Genomic DNA, 23,411 nt, shown 5'->3' with positions numbered 1-23,411 from the left:
CTTTATAGAGGTGCTCACTTCCTCCTCAGGAAAGCCAGTATTTAGTATTTCTCCTTTTCACGTGGAATAGAAGTTTTTCATATTGTGGAATGTTATGGCAATGGTCACTATAAAAACATATGCATATGCACATTAGAGATTCTGTACTCAGTGTAACTAACATTTCCTGATTTTTCAGAGCAAGATGCTCAAGCTTGAGACTGACTAAACTGAACATTTCACTGTGTAAACACTAAAGGGAACTGGGAGAAATTCTAGGGTCATTGATTAGGGACAAAATAGGAGAACACTTGGACAGGTGCAGACTGGTCAAAGACAACCAGGACATTTATAAAGGGGAAGCCATGCTTGTCAAATGCTATTAACTTGTTTGAGGAGGTGACAATGAGAACTGACAGGGGTGAAGCAACAAACATAATCTGCTTGGACGTCAAGATGGTTTTTGATACTGGTACACTGAAGACCAGATACAGGGTTAGTAAACGCAATAAAGTGACTGATAGAATGTCTCTAAAATATCTTAGACCCAATCCTGTTGACATACCACAACAAAATATGAGAGTAGATGTACAAAAATGATAAATATAAATTAAATTGGTAGGTATTTTCACACTAAAAAAAAGAGGATGAATGAATCAAAATGTTTGTGCAGGGCAGAAATAAAAAAAGCACAAGGGTGGGAGAGGAAAAGAAGTGGCCAGTTCATATGTGGCCATAAGCATGAAAATTAGCTTAGGAAATATCACTGTAGAAGAGATGAGCAGAGATACCGGACATATCCCTCTGTAACTGTCTATATCTGTCCTTAACTTTGTTACAGACGGGAAGTAGTTGGAGGGAACAAATGCTTTTAAGTACATGCTGGATGTCTACAGGGAGAAAGGCTCATAACAATTTCTCATTGAAAAAGGCAAAATTGAGGGTTTATTTCTCCCTAAATAAGAATTAATGAGGAAATAGTAAGTAGTCTTGTTCTTGATTCCTTCTTCTTGCTTTTTCTTTTGATGGATAATAGAAATAAAAGTGTAAAGGATTCTTGATCATCTTTCTGTACCATCACTTCTCTGGGTGTGTTCACATTCTGTTTTGTACAGCAGTATTTGCCTTTCATCACTTTCCATTTGCTAAAGGAAGTAGCAATATTACTAAAAATACTAAAATACTAGAATATTTAACAAATAGGTGCCACCTATAATAAGTTTCAGCTGCAAAAAACGTTAGTGAAGCTATTTTCAAGACAAATTTTGTAGCTGGAGTGAATAACTATATGAAAAAAAATTGAGGTAACAATCACAGAATCATAGATAGTTTGGGTTGGGATCTTAAATATCATCTAGTTTCAACCCCGCTGCCATGGGTACACTTTCCAAGAGACTGGGCTGCTCAAAGCCCATCCACTTTCAGGGCTGGTGTGTCCACAATTTCTCTGGGTAACCTGCTCCAGTATCTCACCACCTTCACAGTAAAGATTTTTTTCCTAATATCTAATCTAAATCTACCCTTTTCTAGTTTAAAGCCATTGCTCCTTGTCCTGTCACCCCATGCCCTTGTAAAAAGTCCTCTGATCAGATGATCTGTATGATCTCCCTGGAACTTTCTCTTCTCCAGGATGAAAAATTCCAACTCTCTCAGCTTGTCTTCATAGGAGAGGTGCTCCAGCCTTCTGAGCATCTTCATGGCCCTCCTCTGCACTTGCACCAGCAGGTCCTTATCCTTCTTATTCTGGGGGCCTCAGATCTGAATGCAGTACTCTAGATGGGGTTTTGTGAGAGTGTAGCAGAGGGGGAGAATAATTTGCCTTGATGTGCTGGACACACTTCTTTTGATGAAGCCCAACATACAGGTTGGCTTTCTGGGCTGCAAACACAGACTACCAGATCATGCTGATCTTCCCATCAATCCCCACTAGTCTTTCTCCTCAGGGCTGCTCTCAATCTAGTTTCTACCCAGCCTGTATTTGTATTTGGGATTGCACTGACCCAGGTGCAGAAGGTTACAATTGGCCTTGTTGAACCTCATGAGGTTCTCACAGGCCCACCTTTCAAGCTTGTCAAGGTCCCTCTGGATGGTATCTTTTCCCTTCAGCGTGTTAACCATGTCACACAGCTTGTGTACTCAATCTGCCTGTCCATGTCACCAACAAAGATACTGAACACTGGTTGTTCCAGTACTGATGCCTGAGGACCACCACTGGTCACTGGTCTCCATTTTAGACTACAACTCTTTGAGTGTGACCATCCAGCCAATTTCTTCTCCACCAAGTGGTCCATTCATTCAATCCATGCCTCTCCAGCTTAGACACAAAGATATCATGCAAAACAGTATCAAATGCTTTGCATGAATCTAGGTAGATTATGTCAGTTGCTCTTTCCTTATCCACCAGTGTTGTAAGTCCATCATAGAAGATCATCAAATTTGTTAGGCATGGACCTTAGTGAAACCATGTCTCTGTCACAAATCACCTCCTTATTTTCCATGTGCCTTAATTTCCAGGATGATCAGCTCCATGATCTTGCCAGGCATATAGGTGAGACTGAGCATCCTGTAGTTGCTGAGTCTTCCCTTCTTTCCTTAAAAATGTGGGTTATCTTTCCCTTTTTCCAGTCACTGGGAACTTTACCAGACTGCTGTGATAAGACACATGAGATCTTTCCATTCAATCATGTATTTTGCATTTCCAGAGTGCTGCACAAACTTACAATATGCTTTTTAGTTTTTAGAGAATTGATTCATTACAGGCATAGAGCAAAATATTCCAGTGTGAGTTGTGAAAGCGTATATTACTGGTGTGTAATAACCATGTGCAATACCAAAAAGCATCTAATGAGAATACCTAAATCTTGACTGATAAATTATTTTGGGCTTTCTTTGCTAGGCATTTAGGAATACTTTTTTTGTTGTTTTTTTTTTGTCAAAATATATTTCCCTATTTTAAACTTTTAAAACAAGAAACAGTTTTGTAACATATTCTTTAAATGAGTGAATTAATTTTATTGTTTTTACATTTAAAACCTTATGTTCTAGATCAAAATGGTCATCAAATTGTTATCATTTAATTCAGAAAAGAGAGGCAGAGAATACTGATCAGAAAGCTGATCTGTAAGTAAGAAGCAGGAACAGCCCTTTATAATTAAATAATTACTACAACACATACAGTTCCTGTTTCAAAAAGAAATGCAGCGGATCAAGAACGCAGAAATGATGTGAAGCTCAGATGCATGATGGTGGTATATCAAGTCTTCAAGAGAGGGCTGAGCTAATTTTTTATCCGCTCACTGAGATGCATAATTTGGAGATCTAGTTCTAAGCAGCTCTGCAACTGCTCTCCATCTTTACTGAAAAGCCTTATATCTGCATTTAAGTTTTGTGAGTAGAACACAAAAAAAGGTTAATATTGGGAAGAAATTTGTTTTTTGTAGATTTTCTGTTGAGAGAGAAATTTGGGCCGTGATGATGGCTTAAGTGGCTAAGTGTGCCAGAAAATGAACACTACCAGAAAATAGAGCTATAGTCTTATTCTCATTTATTTAATGTTTTTTATGTTCTAAGAATCAGCCTGTTTGAAGCAGTTTGAATATCAAATCTGAATAATCAAAGTGTCATAGTGGGAAATAGGCTAACGTTTTGGGACACAGGGAAATGTAGCCCCAAATTTATTTATTTGTTTGTTTAGCCCTTTCATCATCACAACTTTGATGTATTTTGGTTTATGTTATTTGAAACAGTTGAAGTATACTTGCCACACTACATCAAACATAAAATAAGTATATTTTTTAATAGGTAAACTAATGCATACTGGAATAAAACAGGAAGATAAAAAGGTAAACTTGTGAAATAAAGTATATCATGCATTTATATATTTCTATGAATTTTCTTAACAAACTGAATATTTTAAATGCTGAAAAAAGACAAGCAAATTAATAATATTTTTGTAATATACATGTTGTTATATTTCATGCCTGATTCATTTGAAAATATAGATTAATTTGCAAACAGTTTAGAGAGGTGAACTATTGAATTGAGTCCTATAAGATTTAGGATTTGTCATCTTTTAAAGTTGACACCCAGTGAGAGCTTGTCAATTACAAAGAAGTGAAATGAAGTGAAAATAAGCCTCGTCTTCATCTTCTTGTTATATGCTTGGTTGGTTATAGAGAGACATCATTTACAAGCTGAGAATAATTACTTGCAACATATTTTTCCCTTTAAAATAAATTATTTATTGTTTTATCTCACTTCATTATGATATAGCAGTTACTGTAATTTCCTAATCGCATAACCAAAGTAGTCTTTCAATACTTATGTGGCCACCAGAAATGTAAGTTTGTTTGGGTTAAAATGCAGAACACTGCTTAGGGTAGGATTTCTTTTCTCAAAAGTTACTAATCCTTTTGTAATGTGTTATACAGAATTTCTTCACTTTATAAATCTACACCAGCATGTAATTTAGCAAATGTACATGTGATACAGAGAGAATGTCAGCAATATAAACCTTTTTTATTTACAGACAAACACATCAGCATTCTCTTCCAGGTTAAATGTGTATTATGCTATCAATCTCTTGCTTATAAATCTGATTTTTGTAAAGCCCATTCTTGTAAACCTTTCCATAGGCTGTAACGCAACCTTTCTTATGTGGTTTTCTCCAATTGAAGTAAGTTAACGCTTCTTCAATTATGAGTTTTATTCAGTATAATTAAATCTTAGAGCAGTTCTGTATGCATATAACTTGTGTCATCCTTCCTTCTTTGCATTCATCGTTCCTACAGTTCATAAATTTGTGTTAAATACTATTTTGTCAAAATCCACAAGCTGTTTTAGAAGAAAATTTATTTGATTTTGTTTTCTTTTAAATAAAGATAAAATGGACATATTCAACAACTCCTCGCTCAAGTGTTACCTTTGATTTTTAACTGGAGACCTGAGCTTTCTTGCTTTTCATAATTTTCTATCATTACCAACTGAAAAACAGACAGGCCAGATGATTCATCTATGGTGCTAAACAAGCCAGTAGTTCAGCTTGAACTAGGAGTCATCTCTCAGCTCAGAGGCTTGTGCCCAGACCACTCTGCTCCCTAACATGAGACCCTGCAGAAGTGCTGCTCAGGAAAATGTCGCAGCCTCTTCCTGAATGGGAACGGATAGCTCATGCCAGTCATTTTACTCATAAATGTACACAGTACTTAATGAACACATAAGCAAAATATCAGATGTCAGTTATTACTACCAGTTTTTAGAGGATATTTAGCTTTTTTCTCCATGCAGTTAATTTTCTTTATTAGTTCAACTGGATAATTCACTTGTGCATCATGCTTGTGCTAGCTGATGCACAAAGCAAATCTTATAACACCTCTTGTATTATTTCAATTACAATACTTGTGCTATTCCACAGTGCAATTCAGTTATGCTATTTAAATGTACATTAGAATATTTCCTTTTTATTGCAGAAGAAGGCTTTGATCTATCAAAAAGTTTAATTGCATTTCATGCAATAGTTCCTATTTGTAATTAGGTATATGTGTGGCAGTTGCTAAGTTTTTCTTTCATGTACTTCAATTCATTTTAAAAACAAATTTTCTGTTACACCATCACTTTTTGCCCTGAATCTGGAACTGCAGATATATATCTGATTTCCCCAGTTGTCTGTGAAGTGTTTTGGCAACTAGCTTTTTCTTATTTTAATTATTCCCTTCCTATTTGTGACAGATAAATGTATGGTTTTATTTAACTCTGTTATATTTCTGGCTGTAAATAAGGTAAGAAAGACCAATCTAAAGACCAACATAACCGATAGCAACAGTATATTACAGTCTGTAACATCCCTTATTTTTTTTTATTGTTGTTGTTGTTGTTAGTTTTTAAATAAAACCTGAAAAAGGAAGATCATTTAGTAAAGAATTGCGAGAGATTGACAGACAAGCAATAGATAATTTGGAGTTTAACCCTCGGGCTGACATTATAACATTCTTACCTTACCTAGTAGCATGCCATTTCACATGGGGTCTCATAGAAGTAAAACTGCTTGAGGAAGAAGGAACTAAAATATTGGAAGATAACATTTTGGCAATCTAGAGATTAATGATATATAGCATATTACTATAGAAATACTCTCTGCAAAGTATAAATGATTACTGAGCTTCAAATGGGCTCTGAAAAATATTCTGTTGAATTGAGATTTTATTCTGTCATATCACACTCCTCTCCATACTTGTCATCCTTCGTCCCCTGCTAGAAAATTCTATTGATCTCTCCTTAGCAGATTGCAAAAAGTGTGGCAAATTGAAGCATATTTGAATGCCTAGATAAATGACATTTGTTTAAACGTCATTTAAGTGGCAAAATAAAACTACTGATTGGTCACACTTAATATTTCTTTCACTACTTTATTTTTTTAATTTACTTTTCTGGTACCTATGATATGGCATTCTTTTTTGCTAGCTTTTTACTCAGCTTTTCTTGAAGTGCTTTCTTATTCTCGCTTTTCTTCTGTTCATTTATGTTCATACTTTCCTTTTCCCTGTATACTTTCTTACTTCTATGTTTCAATGACTATGACCAAAATTTACTTTCTAAATCCAAACCATTTATCATCTGGAATCTTCATGCCTCTTTGTGGCTGCTCAGCCATTATTTCAAACAAAGCTGTTTGTTAGTTGAATAAGGTGTGGAAGAAAAGTGGAATAAAAAAAAAATGGAAGCACACTCAACAGAATCTGCGAATAAAGAAGCACAACTGGCATAGATTCTATGATTCTATGATTCTGTGATTCTATGATAGATGGCATGAAGGGGAATCCCAGGGTTTAACAATCAGTGCCTTTGGTAGATGGATGTATATGGAATTTTATGGGCTCTGGCATACCTTAGTATATTTTTAGAATATTATTCCTGCAGGTCCAAAGTATTATGTAAATCAGCAGGACTACATTAACCTCTCTTATCAGCTGTACTTGGGCTTACTCAAAAGAAGGAAGTTGTTCCCAAATTGCAGCTTGCTTGATACAAAATACCTTAACAATGCTATATATCTCTGCCTTCTGTTAAAAAAGTATTTAGATTAAGAGAGAACAGTCTGTGTTGCGGCAGCTGAGCATACAACTGGGTTCAGACAGTAGTCAGAGAAACTGGCTTCTCAACATAGTTCTGAGAAGTAGGCATCAGGCTGAACTGTGGTGGTCAGTGGTTTACTAACTTATTAGTCAGCTGGCTTATTTGCTAACATGCTAACATGCTCAGGACTGCCTCTTGACATCAGAACAAAGGGCAGGATGAAATACCACCAGAAGTTACATGATATGTATGATGAGTAAATAAATGGCCCATCACAAATACCACTGCTTTAGTGGCTGCTGTGCTGGACAAAAGAAAGATCAGGAAATCTCCAGTCTTACTTCTAACAAGACCTGTATTTAGGGCATTAACCTATTAGGGCTTTAATTTATTAGGGCATTAATGCTGAAAAAGAAAATTTTGCAGGTTTATGAACAAAATTTATGTCAGAGCCAAGGACTCAAAGGAAGGTGATCAGATTTTTTTTTTTAGCAAAAAGGTCTTGTGAAAAAGTTGCTTAACCTTTTGTTGCCAAGGGAAATCAGAAAAATTTTCCTCCAGCTGTAGAGAACATAAAGTTCTCTTCAGTATTATTTAACTTCTGCATCATTTTTTTAATTAAAAAAAAAAGTTCCATGCCTTTTCTATATTTTTTCTTTTGTATTTCTGTTGATAATTTCTGAGCAGTCCAACATTTTCCTCCAGAAACTCAAACTAATATCTTTTGCTGCAATGTATTAGATGCTGTTGGTGAGCTCGGGGCACTAAAGCTTTTCCCTCCCTCCCCAAATCCTGGTTCAAGATACAAACACCAGCATCAGTAATCAATAGAAATATGAGCAGCATGAGAAGAAATGGAAGCAATTCCAAAACAAATACAGTTTTTTCATCCAGCAGAATATTTTTCATCTGATTTTGTTGAAATAAGGATTAAAAATTAGAATTTTACATAGAAAATTCAATCAAATAATGTGAGTGAAGCACATAGAAATGAGAAAGTTCTAAGTGTGATGTGAATACACAATGTAGTTCCCATGCACCAGTGATAATAATAAAGAGGACAAAGATTGTTTACTATTTCTTTTTTGAAGTGAAGTGAAATTTACTGTGTAAAATTGTTTATCTATTCTGTAAAAAAATATGTTTCAAATTGTTAAAATGTGTTTCACATACGAGCATATATTTATAAGCTTTTTCCAGCCCCTTAAATTTTCTTTTCCAAAATTGCAGATTAGGCTACTCAAATACCTATAAATTCATGCAAGTATTATTTACTTCTTGATTGAAAAGCACAAAGTCATTTCTATTTATGAACATTTTCTTGTAATGTGACCTGGCATTTCTCATCACTACCACTTGCAGTCTAGTCTTATAAAATTTAATGTAAGTCAAAAATGAGCACAGTATGAAAAATAAATCGACAAAAGAGGAATCTTTTACATGTTAAAAATGTTGTAGAAATATCTTTTAAAGTTAAAATCCCTGTGGAGAAAAATAGTTTGGTTTTGACCAAAAGAAGTACCTCCTAAAGACATATGGCTGAGGGAAATCTTGGAATTTTCAGCCTTTTGAAAAAAGTAGACTTAATTTGTATGTTCTCTCAGACTATGCTTCATCTTTATTAGAGAAATCCTTCCTTTCCAATGGTTTTAGGCAGATTAACTGGCCTAATTGGACCTAAGCTGCTGTGAAGAGGGAGGAAAAAAAGGTGGAGGCACAGGCTCTCCAAGTCCTCAAGTCACATCCTCCTGGTTGACTGGTCTGCTTAGCCAAGCTGAAACTGGTCTTATTGTCATGTTGGGTGCATTAATTGGAGTGCAGACTAATTTGCGAGAATGCTTTAGTGCCCTTTAAAAGGTGATTTAAAATTCAAAGTGATGGAAATTGTATAAAAGCATGCTGATCTGTTCATTACCCAGAATTCAGTTTGACATTTCCTCTATTTATCTGTTTTTATTGTTTAAGTTTACTGTGAAAGAGTTAAGAGACTGCAACAAGACATGATATTCTCTGGATTGGTTGATATCCCCCACTCCTTTTTTTAAACACAGAGAATGCAGTGAAAGTAAATTGGTTAAGCTGAAAAATGTCTTGTTTGGGGATGATAAATTAAGGAATACATTTAGATCATGCAATGTAATAATAGTTACAGCAATAGCTTTCCCTTCTTTCCATTAAATACATGAAAATACCCTCTCTGGAATATTCTTACCAACTAGAGACATTAGCACCTCATTAACACAGACTTGAATATAATGGTAATGAGGATAGTGAATTTACATTTTCCAACCAAAAGGACGCGAATACAAAATAATGCTCTGGTTTTAAAAACTGTATAGGTATAGCTATATTCATTCCTTTAGTCACCTCACCTGTGTTCATGGACGAAGAATGGTTTCTGCCAGCAATGCAAGGCAGCTCTCCATAACACTGAAAAGCAGGACAAAAAGAGTATTAGTCATATGAATTTCCAGAAGAAGCCTTAAGTGGATTTATAACAAAAAATATACAAATTAGACTCATATAGGCAAGGTAATAAACATGAAAATCTCCAGGGAAATTTGAATGATGGACTATAGGAAATCACAACTGGGATCCTTATTCTGCATTTTACTCAAAGGCAGCAAATAGATTTTAGTCCTGATAAAAAGCAAATTATTCTTTCCTGAAATGAAAGTAAGTAATGCTATTCTGAAGTGTACTGTACTTGCCTGTACTAGAAGCTGGTAATACTGGCTAAGACTAATCCAAAATGCCTAGTAGCCTGTGCTATTCCCCAAAACATTTAGATGCAAAGCCATGAAAACATACTTTTGTTTGGAAGTTGCCTCCTGTTACTTCTCTGATCAAGAAAGATTTTGTGGCAAGTCTCTTCTGCAGTAATTAGCACATTTGGATTGCAAGTGACCCTCTACCCGATTAATGTCTTCAAGGCCATTGTCTTCAGTGAATTTGTGAGGAAAGGGCAGGAGAGGAAGCTGGGCATGGCATGTCTTCATTCTGCACATATCTAAGCTACCTGCATTACTGGAAATGAATGAAGTACACTACATTTCTGTCTTATGTTGCACAGAACACAGAAAAAAGGTTCTACCTTTCTGTGTGCCACTCAATCCTTTCAAACTTTGGGTTAATGAACAGGTGCACTTCAAGGGTGAGCTGTAAAAGTAACTCTTCTTTAAGCGTTGCTTTTGTCTTTTTTTCTGGAGCTGTAACTTTTTCAGGTTGAACTGTGAGATCAAATCCAGTTCTTTGATACTGTGTTTGTGTCAAGTTTGTGGCACTACATTCATGTATCATAGCAAGGCAGAGGCTGACTTACAGATTCCTTCGTGCCAGTAGCCATACATCTGCAACGAATAAAATGAGGATATTCAGATCCTCAGATGAGTTCCTAGCCCGACTGCCATCGTCAATTGTAAAAGTGGTTGTGTGAATATTTAAAAAAAAAGTATGGAACCCCATTGTTTCATAGTATGGAACTCATCAATTTTCATTTTAAAGGGTGAACGCTGAAGCCCTGGCCTCGGTGTTAGCTGAATCAAGTTAGTGTTTGTACTATGCTCTATATGATTTCTTCTGTCCTCCTGGTATAGCTGTCTTTTGGCCATTTCAACTATATTTCACTTGAGGAATTTGTATATAAGGAAATCTACTGGAATTGGTTTTGGTTTAATAGAACAAAATATTTGGGTTTATTTACTGAAAATCTTTGAAACTCTGCCACACTTCATAGCTTAAGATAGTGTCGCTTAACATAGTGTTGGTTTTCTTAAAAACAAGTTTTATATGTATTTGTTTCTCTATTTCATTTTATCCTCTGTTAAAGAAGAAAATATTTAGCATGGTAACTTGGACTACATAAAATATGTATAATTTGTTCTAAGAGTCATGGTGATGTGTAATGAAATCTGTCCCTGTTTTCATATCGTGCAATGTGGTCTCATTGCTAGTTGTGCAAGATTACCTTTGGGCAAAAAGCAAAGCATTAGAGGAAGCCTAAACATTTGATTAGTTGTAATAACATACACTGAAGACAGACAGTCTGTATGACAGGTTGTCTTTTATGAAAGAATTGGCTTCTTAACACACTCTACTTCTATTATCACGTTCGATAACAAAAAGAATACATGCAGAGTGCATCTCAACGAATGCCTCAGCTTCTGTTATGCAAACAACACACACTGATTGTCTTTTCAGCCCAATAAGGTTTATAAGAAAGGAGGGACTAAGGACTGATAAAAACCAGTATTGCAACTTAAGACCAGTGCATGTTCCAATAGTAAGAAATTAAGGTAAGAAAAATGTGATAAATAGATGCATTTAGAGAGGTGTAGAATACACTGAAAAAATTAGTGAAGTAATTCAGTCAGATAGTTATTTACTGAATTCTCTATGTGAAAGGTATATATTAGCTAACCATGCGATCTTGAATATGAATTCAGCTTTATGATCCAGCATAAGTAGGCACAGCTCACATGCCTAGTGTGTAACAAACCAATGAACAATTCCACTGCCTTGCAAGATTTGCTGTGGACCTCAACAGGGTCAGGAATTTGCCTGGTGTGTCTTTCATTTGCATGAAGGCTTAGCATAAACTGTTTTCACTCACACAGTGTTAAACTCAGGAATTTTTTGCAGCTGTTTGACCAAGTGGTAAATAGCCCTATGTCATGGCTTAAGTCCAGGCTGTAAATCAGAACCACGCAGTATACACTCCTCCACCCTTTCTTCTTCCCCGGCTCCCGGGGGGACGGGGAGGAGAATCAAAAGAAGGTAACTCCCACGGGTTGAGAGAAGAACAGCCCAGTAACTAAGGTATAACACAAATCACTACTGCTGCCACCAATAAGAGTAATGATAAGGGAAAAATAGCAAGGGAAGAGAATACAATACCACCCATTGAAACCCAGCCCGACTGGGCAGTGAACCAGACCTTCTGCGTAACTCCCAGTTACATCCTGAGCATGAAGTGCTGTGGTATGGAATACCTCTTTGGCTAGTTTGAGTCAGGTGTCCTGTCTCTGCTTCCTCCTGGCTTCCCCTCCTCCCTGGCAGTGCATGAGAATCAGAAAGTCCTTGGTTAGACTAAACATTTGAGCAGTAACTAAAAACATCTGTGCTATCAGCACTGTTCCCAGGCTGAAAGTCAAGAAACAGCACTGCACCAGCTACTAAGAAGGAGAAAAAAAAATGACTGCTACTGCTGAACCCAGGACAACCTACCTCTACATTTTCACCTGAACAGATTGAAAACTGGGGAGTACAGTATGTCAACATTTGCCATGCAAGCACTTCCACAAACCATGTCCTTTTTTCACATAATTCTACAGAGCTAGCTTACAAAGAAGCTAGCCTGGCGTTTATGCTTTGTTGCACTCTGTGGGAGTCAAACCCTAGGACACATGGCTGATGCAGCTAAGGGGCGCTAAGAATTACTGTATGAGAATTAGAAATGGAGGAATCTTCCCCTCTCAGTGCAGCACAAAGTCAACTCCACCACACTGATGTTACAGCCAATTGTTCAAACTAGCGCACTGCATGGTGGTGTGGGAAAGTAGCAGTTGAGTTGATTTAGCCACAGACAGTTGGCACGCCAGCTCTGCTTCCAGAGCTCTTACCCTGAGTTGAATTGCAGAACTGAGAACTCAGAGTACCTGCTTAGCTCTTCACATTTTGGACCTTGCCTTTACCTTGCTAATCTCTCTTCCAGGAGTCCATCTACATTCAAGGACAGCTGATAGGAGCTCTTGAACTTTTTTTCTAAAAAATGTGTCTGCTTAGCACTCAGAGTGCTAAGGACAGCACCTGAAGATTCATGCTGCTGGAGACTATCAAGAGAATGAAAACGGTAATGCCTGTAAATTGTGAGAACATGACCATAATTGAAGGAATGGGATTTCTTCAACCAGGTAGAAAACCTAGAAGGCTGGTGCAGGAACAGAAGAACTATCATCTGTTCACAATGTCTTTTGTAGAAAGGGTAAGAAGTAAAGGGCTTAAATTCATTAACACACACCCCCCCCCCCCCCCCCCAAATCCCCCAGTTCACTAGCTTCAAAGAAACTTTCCAGTAGTAGAGATAGTGAAGATCTGGAGAAGATTGCCAGGGGAACTTTCAAGAACTTCTGTCTCTGATATTTTTTGAGAATGGTTTTGACAAACAACTCTCAAGAATAACACAGATATATTTATCTAAGGCAGAGGGTGAACTAGATGACTTCTTGAGTCCCTTTAGCCTTACTTTTCAACCATTCTGTGATTTTAAAATAGTCAGTAGACAAATAAAAATTAATAATTTAATGCAGGAAGAGAATCAATTTACTGAACACAATGTAATGTGATATTTCAGAATATGGGAAGTAAACCAGCTTGTTGTATGTTTAGTGACAATGACCAGTTGATGATGAAGTACAATTCATGGTAAGTCACTTGGAAAGTAAAAAAAAAATATTCAGGACATCCATAGTTTTAAATGTTTTATTATATTTTACAAAGAAAACCTTATAGAAAAAGAACAGAGTATCTGATATTCAGGGTCTCAAGGTTGCCTTTTACAAAACCTACTCAGACAGCCTGTGCTCCCTAAGAACAGCTTTTGCTATGAAATTACATAGTTCTCAGTTTGAGCTGTAAAGTAAATTGTCTTCTTTTAAAAATAAGGTTACTAAATATTGATCACTTACTACCAAAAGGATTAATGTGATTAAAAAATACATTACCTCACACCATGCAGTCTACTATTTTTACACATGCTTGATCATACATATTAAAATACTTAATAAAATAGCAACACCACTTAAAAGATGAAGAAATTTATTAAAATAATTTTACTGACAAAATGACATATAGTAGGAGACCACAACATCAGAAATAGCATTCAGAAATTCATCCTTGATTTCTTACTGTAGTACTTATCTTCAAGCATGTGCAGGACTTCATTGTGCAGTATGAAAGACAGATGCTAAGCATATCAGGTACAGTACTGAAAAAAACAGAGGTGACTACAATCAGGAAAGCATTGGAATGTAGAGTCAGTGACTAATACAATTTGACTACACATGAAAAAACCTCTAATCTTCAGTACTTTATTTCTTATAGAAATGTAAATCTAATAACTAGTTTACTGAAAAAAAAATAACAGAGGACAGCACTTATCAGCAATATTAGTAATACCCCTTTATGAGACTAAAATCAGTAAAAAGTTTAATAATTTATACAAAAATTTACTGAAAGTCCATTAAAAATATTTACATACCGTGACAGATTTCCAATAGCTGCTATATTTTGGAAAACCTGTCTTTGTAGGCTGTTTCAGGTTATTTGGTGTTAATTTCTACATCAATGGGACTACATCATTCATTCTGAAAGCACTTGGAAAATGAGGTTTTGTAAATGTTTGACATATTATGTTGGTTCTGGCCATGGAAGACCTTAAAGCTTGACAAGTGACATAATACTAAGAGGTTATGTTTTGTGCCAAAAAATAGCAAGTGCTATGTTCATTTTGAAGGAACATAATACCTCCTTTAGTAGCACCTTTTTTAACAACCACACAAAAAAAAATCATAAATATATCTTTTTTACCACTATGATTGCATAGACATCAGACACAGCAACCAACAGTACAGTTAAAACTGACAGTACTCAGATGAACAGTACTCTTGAAATGTACCAGGATGTCATCACTAAAATATTTAAACCCCAGCACAAAAGGCTTGATTCAAATGAAGCATGTTTTAACATCAGTAATACAAAGGTTAAAGTTAGAGGCACTGCAAAGCTGTAATACTGCTACTTAAATTATGTGAAGAGAATTTAATTCAAACCCCACAGAAATTATTGGAAGGGCATAATGTAGCTCGTGTAGCATTTATCCCAATTAGCTGAATTAGTAATGCATATATATGGACATATTTAAAATACTACAATATTTGAGGGGAATCTGGGAAGATGCTTGAAGTGTTTTGATAAAGTAAGCAGGGACAGATTACCATGGAAATTTTTTTGACAAAAAGGTTTTCCACTTTTTATTTTAAACTGGAAAATTAATTGAAACATCAAAAAAAAAGAAAAAATAAGCCCCCCCTGCCTAAAAAAAAACCCACAAAAACCCCACCACAAAACCCCCCAAAACAAACCCCCAAAACTAAACAAAACAAAAGAACAGAGGACAGAATGGCAAAATCCAGAAAATTATACAGTGTATACATTATTTATTAGAATGATATGATGTTACTTACATACGGTTTTTGCTGTTAGGGCAACTACTGAAGTTTCTGAGATTTTACCACTGAAAGTTATGGTGATTATAATTTAAGAAAAACCTGTAGAAAGAAAATAAAAATGAAATAAATTTGCTCTTCCTGGTCTTTGAGTTGTTTTTCTGAATTCAGAAGATTTTAAATTTTATATACTAGTACTGGTAGGATAAAAAGCAGAGCCAAAGATGGTGAAAAAGTAATTTTTCAATTAAATAATGCCTTTCAAGAATTTCTAGATTAGTTCCATCTTTGGAAAAACTATTACTTTTAGATGAAGAGGTTCTTCCCCTGCACAAGAACTACTAGTTTAATCAACTTTGGTCCAAAACACATTTGGTACAGCAGAAAGTCTGCTGATTATATTGTTCCCATCAGAAAGGGTTCAATTTTAAAATCTGGTAGGACAGAACCATGAATGCCGGTTTATGCACGACCATTGAATGTTCTAAGGATGGAGTAACTGGCTGTATTACAGAGGCAGGTAGAGCTGAATGTAATGGTAGTTGAGTTGATTGCATACTATAGGAACACCTTCCATGACAGTGTAAAATGGTCAGTAAATCTGGGCAAACATGAGGTTGTATGTATCATACAGAACATGTCCAGAGATCAAAACATTCGAAATGGGTTCCAACCCTGTTTATACAGGGGTTGTACAGTTAAACTGTTACATTGGAACTAGTCATCCATTTAGGGAAATCAAAAAGTCACTTTGAGCTACCTCTTTCACCAAGTCTTCTGTCTCCTGAAAATCCCAAACAAGTACAAGGCATAGGATCATAGAATCCACTAGGTCAGAAAAGACCTTTGAGATCATCAAGACAAGTGAATTTTGCTCAATACTCTGTAATCTGTGGCCTCTTTTGAAATCAGACTCTGTAGCTAGTTATGATCAGAACTTTCATCTTGCTCCAAAACCTATCAAAAATCTCAATTTTGACAAAACTGATTATAATCTGTCTTGCTGGAAAATGTATGAGTGGCACTAATGTTCATTTCTTAGGCTACATTGAAGGGAAGCTGCTAATAATGAATATTCCCATCATATTTCTTAGTGTCAGATGCTTAAAATTTGCCAAAATGTGATTTTAAATTTCTTCTACAGGTAAAAATGTATCTGAAGACATTTTCTGCTAAAATGTTAGATATTTCCAAGCAACTGGATTTTTTTTCTTTATCTCATTTTAATTGTAAAAAAAAAAAAAGCTGCTGATGTTTGATTTAATTTCAGTTTTCACAATTGCATCTCTTAAATGATTAATTGAAGCTGATCATCTTTTTACAGTAAAGAACCTGAATACTTACTACATTCTTAGATGTAACAGGAAGCAATAAGCACAGGAAGTTGAAAAGAGCTGCAAACGAGCCAGGCATCCTCATACAAGCAAGAGTTATTCATTGGTCTTGGCATAGACTATAGCAGCCTACGCACTGCTTTACTATATGCTAAATGGCTGTTGACCCACAATGTCGTTTGGCAACTAGCATTGTGCATTCTGCCACTATCTTTTCTGTCTCCAATGACTCCTCTTTCTAGGGTGAGTTGACTGTCCTTATTGCCCAAAAGAAGGACAGAAAGCCCAAGAATCAGTTCTCAGGAGTTTAAAGCATATTTTTAATAGTAATTTTAAATATTAAAACATATATTTTAATGCAAGAAGAAAAGATGTTTAACATGAATAATATTTAGGATAGGAAATGATTAATTGAAATAAATTATCCTTTTCAGCTCCATAAATTCAGTGTAGTAGCCTGCAGTAAAAATAAGCTCTGAGTTGATTTGTAATGTATGGAAGCAATTAAGTGGTTTTCTTCATGTAGTAGGTATTGAGAGAAGATTTTCTAAATTTTTGTATATAAATAAATGTATCAGACCTGACAGATTTTATCAAAAGTTTGTACAAATATGTAAGTTACAGCTGCACTGGTAAAGAGTATGAGCAGAAATGAAATATTACATAGTCCAGTTACAGAGACACCTTGAAGAAGGTAGGATATGCTGTATAGTTGTCCATTCAGATACAGAAACACCTTGAAAAAAATGCTCATGGTCCACACAGTGGGTTTTGCCTACCTGATTGCAAGACAATTAACTAATTTTTATCTTTTTATTCTACATTCACAGATGTAAAATACAGTCTAACATTTTGTGTATCTTGGTCACAGATCTAGTCCAGGTGAAATTCTTAAGACAGGAAATAATATGGAAATAATAATATTTCCACTTGTTGTCCATTCTATTCCAAGTCATCTGTCTCCCAACGTCCAGCTGTAACTCAGAATTTTAAATCCAAAACTCATAATAAATTAATTGCCAACTGCAAAAGTAGATTGCTGACTTCTACTGGTTAATGTTGGCTGGGAAGATAATGGTAGCATTCTAAACTGAAAGAGGTTATAAACGTTTTACTAATATTTCCTAAATGATTGCAAAATGTCGCTATGCACTTTAATAGCACTTTATAAAAGACATTATAAACTGTAATATCAAAGCATTTTCGAAAAATTCTATTTTTAAGACCTTAAGAAGAGTGAGTTAAAACAAGATAAACTACATCTTGTTCTGCAGACACTCTAGTATGTGACTACTCAATTGAACAGTCAGTGGGTAATGGTATGGACATGCATAAATATTTATAGGGAAAAGGAGACAAACATACCACAAAATTCCATTAAGACAATAGTGTGGATTAAATTGTTTGGGAATTACTTCATTGCATCTGCACAACTTTTTAGAGAAGAAACATAATTGAAATCTTGATATGAAATATAATTAGAAGACTGTATTTGTAATTCTTTAGTATACAGGCATTCAGCCTGTTATTTGCACTTGAGGATAATAAAATGTAACAGAATATATAGCTACCAACATCAGATAATAGTGACGTTGTAGTATCTAGGTACAACCTTTAAGCTTGAATCCCAATGGTGAATGAGTTTATGAGAACCACTCTGCCTGGAACTGCTTTGCTGCTCTTATAGCAATGTTACTCCTGGGGGGAAATATTTTTTCTAGTGGAAAGATGAACTTGGCAAACTGAAATGTTAAACGATAATGTCAGCACTTTCATCAGGGTTGTCTGTTTTGTGTTAATAATTGTGTTTACAAACCAGACTAGATTTTGCCCCTAGTCTAAACATTTTAATGATTTTATTCTCACAACTTAATTCTGCACTAATTTTAAAACTAACTTCAAAGGATACTCTCTGTTTTTTGTGAAAAATAGTTTTAGTATAGTGGACCTATTTTTTAACAGCCACTCAGATTGTCATCAATAAGATGCAGAAAAACTAAGGACATTAATAACCTGGAATTATGAAAAATAACAATGCTAACAACCTAGTCATTAATGAGAATTACTAGTCATGTTACTATAGAAACAGGACTGAAGCAAATAGAAATTATGTGTAATTTCTCATTCCCAAAAGTAACACATATTATGTCATTACCATAGTAATGATATTATTACCTCGAATGTAATAAACTTAAAAGCTGCTTACCATGAGAGGACACCTCCACACCTGGAAAAGGCTGACATGTACATTCTGCTGATGATCTTCATTGAAGCTCCACAAATGAAAAACTGAAACTGAACTGACAAATTTATGAAGCTGTGGAGATGGTGGAGTCATCTCAGAACACTTGCCAATAGTTTCCTCTTTTTACTTCTGGCAAACCCAAATTAAGCTGTCAACCACTGTAGATGATAGGAGGAAAAAAGTAAAAGTCAGTCTAGTCTGCTGTCCTTTTTAATATGATCAGTAGCAATTGTTGACTCAGACTGGGAAACAAAACAAAACTCGCAAAAGGGTTGGCCATTGCCACTGCAGACAGGACTAGGCAAATGGAATGCCGTTTGGTTGTTTACTTTTCCTCTAGAAGTGAGCGTTTCTGCAGGAATGAAGATATGTTTTGGATTTGATGTATTAGATGAACATACAGGAAAACCGGGAATAAAAAACACTGTCTTGACAAGAGAAACCACTGGAAACTTCTCTAGCAATCGCAACTAGCCTTCCCATTTCTTAGCATGTTCAGTGTTTTCCTGGTTGGGATGAACTACCTTTCAGGTCAAACATTTTAATGATGGGATCTTTAACTACCATTGCTACTACCTTTGCGTCAACTCTGTAATCACTTTTTCAGTGTCATGTGTAGGGTAAGGCCCCTTACATTAAGAAGCATCAGTAGCGTTACTGTGGCTAAGGTCTGATAGCTCTGTTACCTCCCACATTTAGAACAAGAATGAAGAGTATTTGTGCATGTTGTCATTGGGAGCTTGTGACTTCAGGGACTGGGTTTGCTGTTGTTCCAGTATTAATTTTTGTTAAGGCTTTTTCATTGCTGTAGGACTTCACACATTTCTATTGCCATAAAAATGAAATCTAAACTTTACAGTGTCTTACCACAGAAACTGCAAAGAAGGAGTCACAGAGAACCTGAGAATTATCACCCCTAGCTCCTGCTTCTCCTCATCACCACCTGTTAATTACTTCTATTTTTCTTAAAGGAAAACCATTTTTTTCTGTGAAGGTGACTAAGCACTGGTAGAGATGATGGGCTGACTAGTCTTCATCTTTGCAGACATTCGAAAGATGTCTGGACATTGCCCTGCGAAACCTGCTCCAGGTGACCATGCTTGAATAGGAAGAGGTTGAACCAGATGACCTCCGGAGGTCCCTTCTGACCTCAATCATTGTAATTCTGTGATTTCTGAGATTTCTAGAAAACCTGGGATACTAGTTTATTAACTACATAGATTTGCCTTTTGGAGTGTCTCAAAACATTGTGGGAATTAATTTCTTTTATTGATTCACATTGTAAGCTATCATATTGTTAAATCAGGCTGATCGTAAACTCATAGTTTAGCACAGATAGCTGAATAGGCCCTTACCCAGAAACTGAGTTGTTTGAGGGTAAAGGCATAAAAGTAAGCAAGTGCCCAGAGTTGTTTGAAGGTAAAGGTATGTAAGCATTTAATGGCTTTTTAAAAACTGTCAGTTGCGTGAAAACACATTTGCAAAGGCCAACAATAAGGAATAAATAGAATATCAATAGAACATCATAACTGACAAATTCATGAGGATATTTTAATAGTCCCCAGATGAGTTTACAGTGTCATTGCTTCTGTTGACATGGTAGAGCTGTTACAAGAAGGGAAAGAAACCCAGATCTCATTCTTGTTCTCCACTTCAGCTAGTTGTATCCATACACCTTAGGAAAATCTGCACTAAAAAGCCTCAGTATGCTTAGAGAAATGATATGCAATGCAATTCCAAATGAATATTCTGTTTATGATGATAGAGAGCAATTACACAAAGCATCCAGGTGTTTTCTGTTACAATTTTGTCTTAAAATGCCAGAAGATTTAAATGCAGCTACACATAGATGCTTTTTTACATGCCAGTATTTGAACTGAAAAATACGTTCCTTCTGCTTTTACCAAATGCAACAAATGTTTATTAAGCAAATCTATAGTCTTGTACCTTTGGTGCAAAACACTGCTCAATTTCTAAGGCAATGCAGATGATTACCTATAAACTTAGATACATAGAAGCATGGCTGCCTTCCTCAAGCTGTATACTTAGAATTCATGCAAGACAGCTTTTTCTTGCAGAGCTGTGTTGATTTATCTTGTGGTTTGATGTGCTAACAAAACTGCAAATCATCTTCAGTGATAGTTTTTGCCCTAAACAGCAAAGGAGTAGAATGAAAAAGAAAAATGATGATTTTGCTCAGAGCACTGTAAGGGAAGGAGCCAACAATCCAGGCCTTGATGTATTTAGAACTCACTGTGCATTGCTGAGTTACAAAAACAAGAAGAGACATGATGAGTATATAAGCATGAACAAAACTTGGAAAAAAGCCCTAATGACTGACAATAAGTGTTATTTTAAAGATAACACTCTAGCTCTGGTGTAAGTTGCATGAAGATATATGATGTAAGATTTTTCTGTCACCATTTCTGGACATAGTGGCTAGCTTATAATTAATGAAGCAGTAATTTGTGTTTAATGACATAAACAGTTGATTATTGCCTTGAATAAAATTTTGAGTTTGGTTGACTGAGATCCACTGTTTGCAACCTCCTAAAACCTCATGAGTAATGGTTTACTCACCTCTCCAGCTGGCAGTACTGTATATTGAGAAACTCTGAAGTGGATAAGTGCCTCTCATTTACAGCTCCTGTGTAGAGTTAAGGACATTACCTTTATTTATGAATCATAGGATAATGTTACGTTAATTTCCTTTATACCCTTTTTCAGTGGAAGAAGTGTTGAGGAGACACCACTGAAATTTAAGGAAGCACCCAGAGTACTTGGTCTTTTAACCTGGGCATTTCACTAACCAGCTACACCTTTTGGGACCCATATGAAACCTTTTGATTTTTCTGGTCGTGTGGAACAGGGTCTTGTTAAAGCCATGTTCTAACATTTCACTCTTGTTGAAACTTTTCTAAAAGACTGTCATATACATATGTAAATCAGCTAATTTCTTGCCTGATATTTTACCTAATTTACTGCCCTTTGAAGCTTTTAAAGATGAATTTAACTAGCCACTTCTGCTTTCATCAAACAAATGGATTATAAGCACTGCCATCTATATTGCTATTTGCTGATGTCAAGATGCTGCAGCAAATGAAACAGGAAGATTCCCCTGTATGCAAGATACAGCTGAAGGCATGTAAATACTTGGTTTTGATTGATAAATTAATTATCTGCAATCTGATTCTATCGTTCAGAGAGGGCCAGTTTACTCTTTTTTTAATAGGTGCATTTCTGGTCCATAGAGATATCTAATGCAGAGTATGAGCATATTCGCTCCTTGGGGCAGAATGTAGAGTAGACATGATAAAGCAAGAAGTTGCAGGCCAGGAGAAACAAGAAGAGTATGTGATAAAAAGGTGTGGCTCTATTAGTTTTATCCATGTATGTCAGTCTTGCAAAACTATTACAAAATTTCAACAATGCAAGGCACAAAATGAGTTGCTCACCAGTTTTGAATTAAGAGGACCAACAAGCTGTCATTGTCCTTATCAAATTAAAAACAAACCAACAACCCTTCCTGGGGAGAATGCCTTTTAAATCTGCTGTATCTTCAAGATTTTCAAGTTAGTGCTACAATTACTGAGATTGCAGAGTCTATTATGCCGGTGTTAGGAAATACCAGTTGTACAGCTGCACAAGGAATGTGAATTATATTCCATGGTGTAATGCATTATTATGCAGGCTTTAATTATAGGATAATTGACTGGTCTTTTCCACAAAATACTGACCTCATTTACTTTGAGTCTAAATATTTGCGAAACTGGCTTTGACATAATAGTGAAATATCTTTGGTACTTTGAAGTGTATGACCTGAAGAAAGACTTGGATGACTGAAAAGGTTTACATTCTCTGGATGTTGTATTTGGGTTAATACACTCTTGCACCTTTTTTTTACAAACCTGCTTCTGCCTATACACTTAGAAGTTATTGGTAACAAAGAAACTCCCTCTTGCTGAAATAATTGTCTTATCTTTGGTATATGGAGTAGCTTCTGTGTTTGCTTAGTGTTTCATGCTAATCCCAATACCCCAGTTTATGACTGAGGCATACAGACACTGTTTTAAATAAGTATACTTTTTAAATTTCAGGTTTATATTTGTCTTATAGATAAATTCAGCTACCTCATTATATAGCTTTTAAACTGATGCTTTCCTTTGGGCTCCTAATATAGTACAATTTTTATATTTTCATTTTTATTTTTTAGGCTCTCTTTTTAAATTGCAGAACTAATTCTTTTTCCCTTTTGAACATGTAAATCAGAATATGAGTTTCAGGAGTCTCTGTCATTAAAAGAAAATAGAACTTAGAAACCAGTTTTGAATGTGGTAATATTTAAAACTTCATGCTATTAGCTAATGAAAGCTGTTGAACAAAACATTAGTCTTAACCCTATCTATACAGACTTTTGATGTGCAAATTCTTGTTTGGATAATGATTTCAGACTATAAAAAAAATTCCTATATACTTTAAAGACTTGTTCCTAGGTTTCTGAGTTCTTGAATTTTCTTCACTTTGCCAGTTTTAGTTGGGCTAAATATTTATTTGCTG

The sequence above is a fragment of the Pezoporus wallicus genome, unplaced genomic scaffold (assembly GCF_028554395.1).
Source record: "Pezoporus wallicus isolate ANWC-B61680 ecotype Strahan unplaced genomic scaffold, APGP_CSIRO_Pwel_v1 contig_5418, whole genome shotgun sequence".
Taxonomy (NCBI): Eukaryota; Metazoa; Chordata; class Aves; order Psittaciformes; family Psittacidae; genus Pezoporus; species Pezoporus wallicus.
The sequence above is the reverse complement of the archived record's forward strand: the minus strand, read 5'-3'. Positions refer to the sequence as shown.